Here is a 12,184-nt window from a genome sequence, read left to right as displayed (position 1 = left end):
ATTTCCCATTCAGTAGCCTGTTATTTTGTTTTGTCGAAGGTTTCCTTTGCTGTGCAAAAGCTTTTTAGTTTGACATAGTCCCATTTGTTTATTTTTGCTTTTGTTTCTCTTACCTGAGGAGACAGATCCAAAAATATATTGCTAATATTGATGGCAAAAAGTTTACTGCCTATGTTTTCCTCCAGGAGTTTTATGGTTGGTTTTACATTTAAGTCTTTAATCCATTTTTAGTTTAATTTTGTACATGGTATAAGAAAGTGCTCCAGATTCTCTTTTACATGTATCTGTCCAGTTTTCCAACAGCATTTATTGAAGAGACTATCTTTTCCCCATTTTATATTCTTATCTCTTTTGTCGTAGAGTAATTGGCCATATAAGTATGGGTTCAGTTCTGTATTCTATATTCTTTTCCATTGATCTATGTGTTTGTTTTTGTGCCAGTGCCAAACTGTTTTGATTACTGTAGCCTTGTAGTATAGTTGAAATCAGGAAATGTGATGTTTCCTGCTTTGTCCTTCTTAAGATTGTTTGGCTATTTGGGGTCTTTTTTTGACTCAATATTAATTTTAGAATTATTTTTTCTACTTGTATGAAAGTTGCCATTGGTATTTTATAGGGATTTCACTGAATCTGTAGATTGCCTCTTTGTATAGAAGGGTGCTATATAAATAATAATTGAAGTAATTAATAAATTAAGGAATCCTTAATGTTGTGTGTTCAGTGATAGGTGAAAGAGCTCTGGTCTCTTCCCTTATGTAGCACACAGTCTATTAATATAAACAGATTGAGTCCTAACAATGTGATTGCTGTTGTACTAGAGATTAGGTATACACAGATGAATAAAACTAACATTGACCTAACCGTGATGGAGTTTATAATCTAAAGTTCCAGAATAATAGTGAATCATGGCAGAAAAATAATGACCCTGATATCAGTTGAAATATTATCAGAGTGTCACAATCAAGCATAATAGTTTCTGGAAGTTTCTAGTAGATACTCTATATTGTCATGAAAATCATTTGAAACTTTCAAATAAGGCATAAAGGTGGGCAGCAAATCCTTCTAATACTGTGTATGGCCAAAGTCACCTGATGATTATCTAGGGGAATGTAATTAAATCAACTCACAGTTTACTATTTATTAAAGGTCCCAGATTCCATGTTAACTTGTAGACTTTTGGCCCTTTTGTAGAGATGCAAATAATTTTCCTCTGGTTAAACAGATAACTAAAGATTTATGGCCCTTTTAGACATAAACCAGTTTTGTATCTAATCCAGAAATCTTTTCCTAGCATTGCTTATATACACCTAATCCATAATGCTCTCCAAACTGGCCATAATATCTTATTTATTCTCTCTTTAAATAATGAGTTAAATAAAAGATTGATGGGTGTTTATTTTATATTTTTCTGAGAGTCATGAGTTTTACCTTTTTGAAAATTACACCTAACAAAATCAAGTTTAAGGCAAATACATTTTTATAACTACTTGACTAATAGGTTTTTATTTTAATCAAGAATGATTATCAAAATTTTATCAATTTATTATCTATAACATCTATCAATATGGTAAAAAGTTTCATTTTAATATCTTAAATATCTCTTAAATTAGTGAAATATTATGTAGCTCTTTTTAAAGCTGAGCCACCCTTATATATTTATGATACAAATAATATGTTTTAAAAGTATTATTTTAATATACTCTTAGATTCAATTTGGTAATACTGTATTTAGAAATTTTTGTGTCTAAATTAGTACTTGTTTAGTTTCTTTAATTTTAATTTGGTGTATGATACTTGTGATTTTTGTTTTTGTAGAAATGGTTGGTGAACTTCTATCCCCCGCTCCCCGCCCCCCAATATTCTGGAATAGTTTAAGCAAAGATGAATCCTGTCCTATGTCTTTGATGATCTGGTAGAATTTTCCTTTTTGAAAAATATAAGTGTATTACATTTTTAATTTTCTCTATGGATATTGGCCTACTCAGTTTTCTACCTGATATTAAGTCCTTTTAAAAATATAGGTTGTTTTAGTACATTGTCCATTTTAACTAGATGATCACATTTATTGATATCATGATATAAGTGGTATTCTTTTATTAATTTAAACATATTATGTAAGAAATACTTATACACATATTTGTGTATAATTCCATCCTGATGGGTGTTTATGTGTGTATGTGTGTTTTATTTTATATGAATGGATAAGAATAAGCATATTTTTCTATAACTTGCTGGTTTACATGTCTCAATTTAGAATATGCCCCTCAAATCTCTCCAGGTCAGTTTATGTAAATTGCCTTCATTTTTCTTTTAATGGTGCATGTTTTACATAGGGTCTAGCGGTTATCTTTATAATTACTTTTATTAGATGCAATATGCTTTTTTTTGGACTTCTTCAGAGGTTAATTTTCATCTTTATATCTTATTTTAATATTTATTAGCAATTTTAATATACCTTCCATGTGATATTCTTAATTACATCCCTTTTAACAAATCCTTATCCTACATGGTTATAAATATATAAGGCTTGTAATATCCAGTTGGCAGAGAAAATAATGTGCTATTTTGCCACTCCCTTTGATTTTACTTGGGTTCCTAATGTTTCTGCCCCATCTATGATTTTTTCCATCTTTTTAAAAAATTATCTTTGCTTTGAATCAGTGTCATTCCCTGGAAAAGAAAGCGACATAATTCCATAGAAGGATTGCTGACTGCAAAATCACATTATGCTTCATATCATCACATTTTAAAAGTAACAATTAGAGGTGATGACAGAGTGTTCTACAAAATATATATTGCCTCATAATGAAGCAGACATATTAGAGAAAAACCTTGACAAAATGCCACCCCTATTCCCACAATAACTCCCTGCCTGGATTTTTCATGCTAGCCAAAAAAATGTTAACACATAGTCAACACTCAGAATTAACATTTCCATGCTGAATAATTACATTTTTAAGCCAAGATTATTTTAGTTATAAGTAACAGAAACCAATTTAAAAATTATTACAAAGAAGCAGGAATACAGGGAAATCCTATGGATTTTAACTGCAGGAAGCTTTTCCCAGTGTCTGCGGTCAGGTACCAGGAATCCACCAGTAATTGAAATTGCTGTTTCTGTTTCTGTTTCTCTTTTTCTTTCTCTCTCACTCATGGAAACTTACCACTTATCTCACTTAGCTGTTTTTCTACATGTTTCATTTGTTTTTCTGAAGAATGTTTTTCTCCACTTCCCCATACCAAACAATCGTTTTACAGGTTCTGTTTTCAAAAGTAACTAGTATTCACTCATAAGCCTATAAAAAAAAAATTGTACTGGAATAGTTAAACAAGCAAGGAGGAGTTTATTCAAGACTACTGTAAAAGGAAGTGAGATTGACCTCAACTCTGCTGCAACAAAGGATAGTTTTAAGTGCTGGGGTGAGCTAAGTACTAAGTACTGGGTAGAAAAGGTACTAGAGGGTGTTAGTGGGGGTGTTGATCAGTAGGATGCGTTGAGCGTGATGAGTTATTCCTGAATTTGCAAATGTTTTCTCTGCGATTAGGCCCCATAAGTTTGCTAACTGACACCCACTGAAGTTAGCCTCGTCATCTTCCAAAGCAATTGGGAGAGAAGGGTGCTGTCCTCCTTGATGTTTGCCTTTCAAGTGGGTGGCTCTCTGGTCCTTGAGAAAAATGTTCCTGGGTTATAAAACTGGCGGGAGGCTGGGAGAAGACTTATGCACCTTTCAAAGGGGCAGAGAAATAGTTTTAAATTACAAGTTTTCTAAAGTAAGTGCTCTAAGGAAAGGGAGGTCAGTAGCCTATATAGTCTGGAAGCAACATCACTAATGTTTAGTCAAGCTGAGGGGAATGTTAAGACCCTCTTGGGCAAGTCCAGAGTTGCAAGCATCTTTCAGTCAGGATTCCAGATTCTTAAGTGAGTAAAATTGATTTGCTCATGAGAGGTTTCATGTCTAACCCAGGTCCAATCAAAATTAGCTATTCAAGTAGTATAACATGGCTTTCAGAGGAGGGCAGTTCTCAGAGACATGGTTTATAGCTGTGCAGGTCTGCAAAGGCAGATACTGCAAACATTTGCTGCACTATTGCCCTTAAATGATTGTTTATCATTTTGCAAGTTTAAAGCATTAAAGTTGAATCTCCCTAGAAGCCTATAGAATAAGAAATTTTAAGAAGCAAAGAAAATAATGTGCCTTAGTTCTCTGCAACCAGTTAACAGAATATGCATGTTGACAAAATGTGGTAAAACTGGGAAAAAAAATATGTAGTTTGTGTATAATCTAATGAGTACTTGAGATTCTTTTTCTTTACTTCTATGAGATGGTATTGTATTTCTCTGAGATTGAATCTCTGAGATTTATTGGCCACAGGATGCTAGATGATGAATATATAAAAATATTGATCAGTCATACTTTCAATAAATATATGGGTGCGTTTGAGCTAAGAACTGTGTATACACAGATCAGAAGACTCAGACTCCCAAATGGCAATTTTAAAACACTGTGGAAGAACAAAATAAGACAGATGCCAAGAGTCAGATGGAAATAAAATGGAGGGCTATCCAGTCTAGCTGGAAAGGCAGAAGAGAAAGGCAGTTCTCTGAAGAGGCAATCCTGAACTGAATAAGGGCAAGAGGAAGAGTACCACATGTGGAGGGTACAGAGTGAGTAAAGAGACAACACAAGGTGGATGGAGAATTACAAAACTTATTGTGCAGCAAGAAATTAAATTCCAAGTCAGGAAGTGATGAGAAATGAGACTGGAGAAATAGGCTAGATTACAGAAGACTCATATATGTCTTACTAAAAACTTTGAATTTTTATATGCAGATCTCACCAGGTAATGTCCATTTGTGAAAACCTACTTTAGCTCTTGCAGTTGTTCCAAATGTTTCCATCATGGCATATATTAAAAGTAATAAAATTCATGCATCACCTGAAAAATGGAAGAGGCCTCAATCTTTCTTGCCTCAACCCCTCTCCTGCCTCAGAACCCCATCTGGCTGCACCAAGGACAATGGTAATCAGTTGGCATAACAGTAGTGTGCTGTAGTTGTCCAGTTTAAGGCTTTGGAATGCCACTACTTAGAGGGAAGATTGCGGGTTACAAGCTGGAAAGCAAGGAGAGAAGTTTGGGGCAAGGTAATGGCTTATAAGAGCTCACGCTAGAAATAAGAAGTATGACTAAGAGAAAGTAGTAAACGTGCAGAAGATGCATGGACTCATTTAAGAAATGTTTAGGAGTTAAACTTGACAGAGCTTAGTGATTGATGGCTGTGCAGAATGAAGGATAGGATGTAGTCCAGGATGACTCTGCCCTATCATTTAATAGCAATGCCAGAATATTTTTACATGCCAGGGCTATAGTTTTTATCACATTGGTTATAGACAAGTTGATCCAAAGTATAGTGGGAAACAGAAGTGTCAGCAGAAAAAGAGTATGCAGGAAAAACAGAAAGAAAGAAAGAAATCATGGGGTGTGGGGGGATAATGTAGAGACTTAAAATGCAAGGCATATTTAGGAGACGACAGCAATTAATTCCACAAGATTAAAGTGGATGAATATGAGGCTTGGAAGGTAGATTTAGCCCGGTTAGTTGAAAGCTAGAAAGTTCTGCTATAGAAATAGCCAACTGGGGCTATGGGACTCTCTTCTCATGAAAAGGAAACAGGATTAACTTTGTTGCATTGCTGGACTGAAGAAGCTCCTAGGATCCTTAGATTATTTGGAAGAAGTCCAGAGGTTCAGAGTATAAAATTCAGTCTCTCTCTCTCTCTCTCTCTCTCTCTCTCTCTCTCTCTCTCTCTCTCCCCTGCTTTCCTGTCAGTTTATATAATGTCAGGTAAACTATTCTTTACACAGTGGCAATGCAACCCTTCACCCCTGGCTCCTTAATAACTGCCATCTTAGAAAGAAAGAGATCTTTACTCTCTCTATAAAACTACTCTGAAAATTAACGTACAAATAATGTAACAAATTTATTCTCAGTTTCTGTATTTTTCTACCCTCATGGACCCAAAACAAAATTCATGCACCGGTATAGTTTTGCAGACCACTAGGTCTAGTGATATTCCACCATTTCAAAAACCATCAAACCCAAAGCTGAACTTCTCTGAATGTAGTGGGAAAGGTGTCTGAATAGCCTTACTTATTATTTGCCTCATGCTATACAGAAGGAGGCAGAGTCCCAGTTTTATAGCCTCACTGAATGGGAAAGTGGTCGGTCCTCAAGATCCTTTCTTTACCAGAAGAAAGGTTTGGACAAAAACAGCAAGTGCCTTTACAGTAAGCATAAGGAAAATATACATAGGCCCTGCCCTTTCAGGGTGGATTCATTAGAATATGACCCAGAAACAGATAACTAGGTGCAGAGCAGTCCTCTAGGTCTAAGACCTTAGGACAAGTTTGTTCTTTTGCCTTTTTACCATGAAAATGCCTACCCATGATTTTTTCTGCCAGTTGCTAACTACATACATAGATCATAAGAGGATGTTTGCTGTTGAGGGCTGATGAAGCATATACTATTTTATAATATTTTAAACTATTTCCTGGACTCTTCAATTTTAAGTATAAAAAACGAATAAAAGCAGGTACAATTACAAGATTAAATATTCATGTCAGTAACCTTACAACATAACAGGTTTTACTTATTTTGCTAAGTGGGAAGAGTCAGTAGAAATGGTCCCCAAACAAAAGAAGCAAATATTTATTTCATTTAGCTCACTACTTGACTGATGGAAGTATATTTCTCATGAGATAGTAAGCAAGTAAGCAAGTGTTTAAGGGAAGGACATTTTGTCTTTGTTTACTACTGTCCTCAGCAGCTAGCTTCGTGCCCGTCACATATACAATAGAGATGGAATGAATAAATGAGAACAACTTTTTTTTTTTAGCATCTTTATTGGAGTATAATTGCTTTACAATGTTGTGTTAGTTTATGCTGTATAACAAAGTGAATCAGCTATTTGTATACATATATCCCCATATCCCCGCCCTCTTGAGCCTCCCTCTCACCCTCCCTATCCCTCTAGGTGGTCACAAAGCACTGAGCTGATCTCCCTGTGAGATGCAGCTGCTTTCCACTAGCTAGCTATTTTACATTTAGTAGTGTATATATGTCTCACTTCATCCCAGCTTACCCTTCCCCCTCCCCGTGTCTTCAAGTCCATTCTCTATGTCTGAGCCTTTATTCCTGTCCTGCCCCTAGGTTCATCAGAATCATTTTTTCTTTTTTTTTTTTTTTTTAGATTCCATGTATATGTGTTAGCATATGGTATTTGTTTTTCTCTTTCTGACTTACTTCACTCTGTATGACAGACTTTAGGTCCATCCACCTCCCTACAAATAACTCAATTTCATTTATTTTTATGGCTGAGTAATATCCCATTGTATATATGTGCCACATCTTTATCCATTCATCTGTCGATGGACACTTAGGTTGCTCGCATGTCCTGGCTATTGTAAATAATGCTGCAATGAACATTGTGTTACATGACTCTTTTTGAATTATGGTTTTCTCAGGGTATATGCCCAGGAATGAAGGAGTACTGCAATCTTCCTCTTTCCTTATTGAATCAGTCAAGGCAATTTTTTTTTCTTTTAAAAAAGAAAATAGAAAAAAATATACCAAAGAATAAGAAAAAGTCTGTCTCCAGAAGCAAGATTTGTTTCCAAATATTTATAGTTTAATTTTCAACTGGACATATAATGACTGAACTTCTTTTTCACATTTTGCTCTAATAAATATGAACTTTATGACATCTAAGGGGGCAAGACAGCTGCCAATCACAGGATAAATGCTTAAAGCTTCTTTTATTCTTTTTCATCTGGTGACCATTGCTGAAGGATATCTCCTGTTTTCCTCAGTGGCAGAAGCAGAATAAAAACATTTCATTTTATGGAAGCAATTAGATACATATCTGTTCCCGAACTTCCATCTTTTTTTTTTTTTTTTTTTGCTGTATGTGGGTCTCTCACTGTTGTGGCCTCTCCCGCCGCGGAGCACAGGCTCCGGACGCGCAGGCTCAGCGGCCATGGCTCACGGGCCCAGCCGCTCCGCGGCATGTGGGATCCTCCCGGACGGGGCACGAACCCGTGTCCCCTGCATCGGCAGGCGGACTCTCAACCACTGTGCCACCAGGGAAGCCCAGAACTTCCATCTTAAATGCTTACCAACATAGTCCTTGTGAGTTTCAAAATGTCTGTTTGGAACAAGGGAGGTTTTAAGTCACATTGATGTATAAGGCCATGTTGTGAGACATGGCCCTCTTTCACTTTGGTTCAGTGAAAACACAGCCTTTCACTCCTTGAGTAGTTAAAAACCTCTGGTTATTTCTGTTGTGACCAACCTAAGATGTATTATAATAATCCATTTGGCTTTTCATATCTGTTTAACATGTGGTTAAAAGATGTGTTTTCACCTCTGTATTCCTAGCATTGAGCTTGGCCAGTATGCAGTAAATCACTGTAGAATGACTAAACAAAGGAATGCGTCTGAGAATAGGAAGAAAACTAAATCATTGAGATTCTTACACCCAGATGTCATATTTGAACATATAGACTCTATTTGGGGATGAAACCTGATTTTATTCCCTGTACTAATAATTAAAATAATTAATTAATAAGATAAAATTAAGTATTTTTAAACAAGCACACACATGCATATAAACATTGTCACATATGTATACATTGTGTATTAGCTATTCATTACCACAAATTGATTGGGTTTTAAGAAATAAGATTCTAGGTAAGATATCATAAAACTATTTAATACAAAGTAAAAACGGTAAAAAACTAAAAATAATACATAAACATATACCAATATAATTTTTTTTTTTTTTTGCGGTACGCAGGCCTCTCACTGCTGTGGCCTCTCCCGTTGCGGAGCACAGGCTCCAGACACGCAAGCTCAGCAGCCATGGCTCATGGGCCCAGCCGCTCCGCGGCATGTGGGATCTTCCCGGACCGGGTCACGAACCCATGTGCCCTGCATCGGCAGGCGGACTCTCAACCACTGTGCCACCAGGGAAGCCCCCAATATAATTTTTTTAAAAGCATAACTGAGCTCATTATATATCCCTTTTTAGTTAGTGCAGTTTTTTCTTTGTTGGTAGATTCCTGCCCCCCACCCTTTGTCCATCTCTGTATCACCCTAGTTATGGAATTCATTTTAACAACTGACTTATATTCTTATCTCCATATTCAGGGTAAGTTGTCCTCCTATCCAGGAATACTTAAGGGAACTTTGTACTCTTTTTTTCTTCTCTCTTTGCTTCTCTAGAGGAAATAACTTCCCATCTAGGTATGGCAATTCCCCTTTATTGATGGAGTCTTTATTTATTTATTTTTTAAACATCTGAGTACAGTGTAATGATACACTTGGTTACAGTAACCAGAATTACAACTGATTACATTTAACTTAACATACAAAATAATCCTAGTTGAATATTTCTCTTTAAGATACCTCGGGTGCCCTCTAAAGTATCCCAGCTGGAAATCAAAAAAAACTTTAAGGTTTGATATTTGGGAAGTTTGTCAAAAAGTTTTAAAACACTTGGTCAAATAAGATCATCAGTCACTGTGAGACAATACTTATTTCTTAAACCAAAGTAGCAAGAGATCTCAAAAGCAAATACACATCACTTAAAGGCAAAGAAACTCACACAATCTGTTGTCAAAAGCAGCATTTCAAGAATACTTTGGAGGGAGAAACCAGATCCAGTCTTGTTCTAGCCCATTCCTAATGAAATCCATGTACCCAACTAAATTTAATCCAATCTTAGAAAATCCTGATCATGTATAACTCTTTTCAGTATTTTTCATTCTTCACACCTTTTTTTTTTAATGCTTTTTAAAAAAATTTATTTAATTAATTTATTTTTGACTGTGTTGGGTCTTCGTTGCCACGTGCGGGCTTTCTCTAGTTGTGGGAGTGGGGGCTACTCTTTGTTGAGGTGCGCGGGCTTCTCATTGTGGTGGCTTCTCTTGTTGTGGAACACAGGCTCTAGGCACGTGTGCTTCAGTCATTGTGGCTCGCGGGCTCTAGAGCGCAGGCTCAGTAGTTGTGGAGCACGGGCTTAATTGCTCTGCGGCATGTGGGATCTTACAGGACCCGGGCTCGAACCCGTGTCCCCTGCATTGGCAGGTGGATTCTTAACCGATGCACCACCAGGGAAACACTTCACACCTTCTTTTACTAAAAACACATATCTTACTTTCCTTAAAAGTTTTTTCCCATTGAGTTCCTTTTCTTGTTGACAAATATGTAATAGATATAGAATAAGGTCTTATTTGACCTCTAGTAAACCTAGGTACAACAGGAGTATTATACTTGACATTGATGACTCTAACATACCTATATTAATCAAACCAACAAGCTTAAGCCACCTTCAATACCGGATATTAGTTTAGTACTGAGTGTTTTCCAGATGACATGAACCTGAAATTCATTCTGGCCAGATTATTTTCTGTTTCTGAGTATTTATATAAGCACTTAATTTTTTTAAAGCCAATTAAGTAGCGCTCTTTTACGAATTCATTTTAGGCAATACCATACACCTACAACACACGTAGAGACACATACAAACACACAAACAAACATGGAGGCCTCCTAGTTTCCATTTGAAAATTTCGAGAGTCAGGTACAACATAAAAGCCATCAGTTACAAGGGGTTGGACTCAAATTGGGCTTCTAGCAGATGGAAAACATCAAGGTCACCTATCTAGATGGTTAAACCCTTTTTACTAGTGTTTACAGAAAAGACACCTAAGATTTCTATTTATCCTTGACAAGTAAAGTTGTAAATTACTTTACCCTTTTTTAAATTTCAGGTTTAAAAAGATGGCAGAGATAAGTGTCCCTGAGAAGACCAGATAGGACATTTGCATCTCAATGGTACAGGCAAGTTCCTCTTAGGATGACTTTGTTTCCCTTTTGTTTAATATTTACAACCCTCTTAAGATAAATAGGGAAGGTTTTGGGAGTGGTAAAAGAGATTGGTGGGTTTTGGGTTATTTTGGGAGCCACACCTCTGGTCCTGTAAAGACTACATTTGTAAAACAAGGACAGTTTGGTTTTCTTTTTCAAAGAATTGGGTGGCTACCTCAATGATATTGAAGGACTGACATACCCATTCACCCATGTTGGAAAGTTTTACTTTTCCTCCTTTTGCTTAGGGGAGAAGGCCTCTTCCAAAATTCCTATCAGGCTCTGAATATCAGCTATGGTTAGTTTAGTCAGACCAGTGGCCTCCTATTTTGGTAATCTATTTACAAACATGTTCTGAGGATCTTCCCTAGGTTCAAGAAATTTGTACCTTATATTTAGACACTTTTAGACACTATATAACCCTTTTTACTTAATAATCACTGGGTGGATATCTTTGGCCAAGCCCAGAACCTCGATATTCCACGTTCCAGGGTCTACTAAGGCTTATCAGAACAATCTGAAGGAGTAAGGGAATGTGCAGAAGTCAGGAGGCTTGTTTTCCCCCCTGAGACAGGAGAGTTTTTCTGATTCCTTAGGCTTTAAATTACAGGAGAAAGTCCTGGACATAAGGGAACCTCAGTCCATTTTCCCATCCTGTGGCAATAAAGATCTAATTTTAAGAGACCCATTTTTAGGCCATTTTTCTTTGTCATTGGATCATAGCTATAGGTTGACCAGTCATTCAAAATTTTTTCTAAGGGGTTCCCAGGTGGGGGTGGAACCTTAGAGGAAGTGCTTCCCATTCTAGCTTGAGCAGTTAGTAACATGTCTACACGCTCAAACCAAAGTAACCAAACGAACCCAAACTTCGCCAGCTGGAAGCCACACTCAAAATAATAATAAAAAAAAAACAGTAAAGAGATGCCTAGAAATCAAAAACCAAATGGCAAAAATGCCCCTAATGTGACTTCCCAGTCCCACTAGACCTGTGACCTTTGTCCAAAGCGGCACCTTACAAATGGAATTTCCCTTCACAGGGAAAACTCCCCAAACTGGAACCGAAGTTCCCCAAACGAACAAAGTCAAAAAGGCTACGGTGTGCACTCCCGGGGACTTACCAAATTGCTGGCAGGTGTGTTGCGATGTACCAAACTCCCTCTTTCTGATCCTCCAAGAGTTAATGTCTTAGAATAGATGTCCGGCCTGATGCAGAGAAGGGAAAAGGAAAGTGTCCTCGAGGCAAAGAAAGCCTCG

At 36.8% G+C, this 12,184-nt stretch overlaps 1 long non-coding RNA gene across 1 annotated transcript in view; it reads left to right on the top strand.

Annotated features, from left to right (window-relative positions):
• Window positions 1-10,901, top strand: part of LOC141279275 (uncharacterized) — a 77,464-nt gene extending 66,563 nt beyond the window's left edge. Inside the window, exon 3 of the long non-coding RNA XR_012333247.1 lies at window positions 10,834-10,901. This is a non-coding gene — a long non-coding RNA (uncharacterized lncRNA). The remainder of the gene's footprint in view (window positions 1-10,833) is intronic.
• Window positions 10,902-12,184: the final 1,283 nt, after the last annotated feature.

This window comes from Tursiops truncatus, chromosome 8 (genome assembly GCF_011762595.2).
Source record: "Tursiops truncatus isolate mTurTru1 chromosome 8, mTurTru1.mat.Y, whole genome shotgun sequence".
NCBI classification, from domain to species: domain Eukaryota; kingdom Metazoa; phylum Chordata; class Mammalia; order Artiodactyla; family Delphinidae; genus Tursiops; species Tursiops truncatus.
The sequence above is the reverse complement of the archived record's forward strand: the minus strand, read 5'-3'. Positions and strand labels throughout refer to the sequence as shown.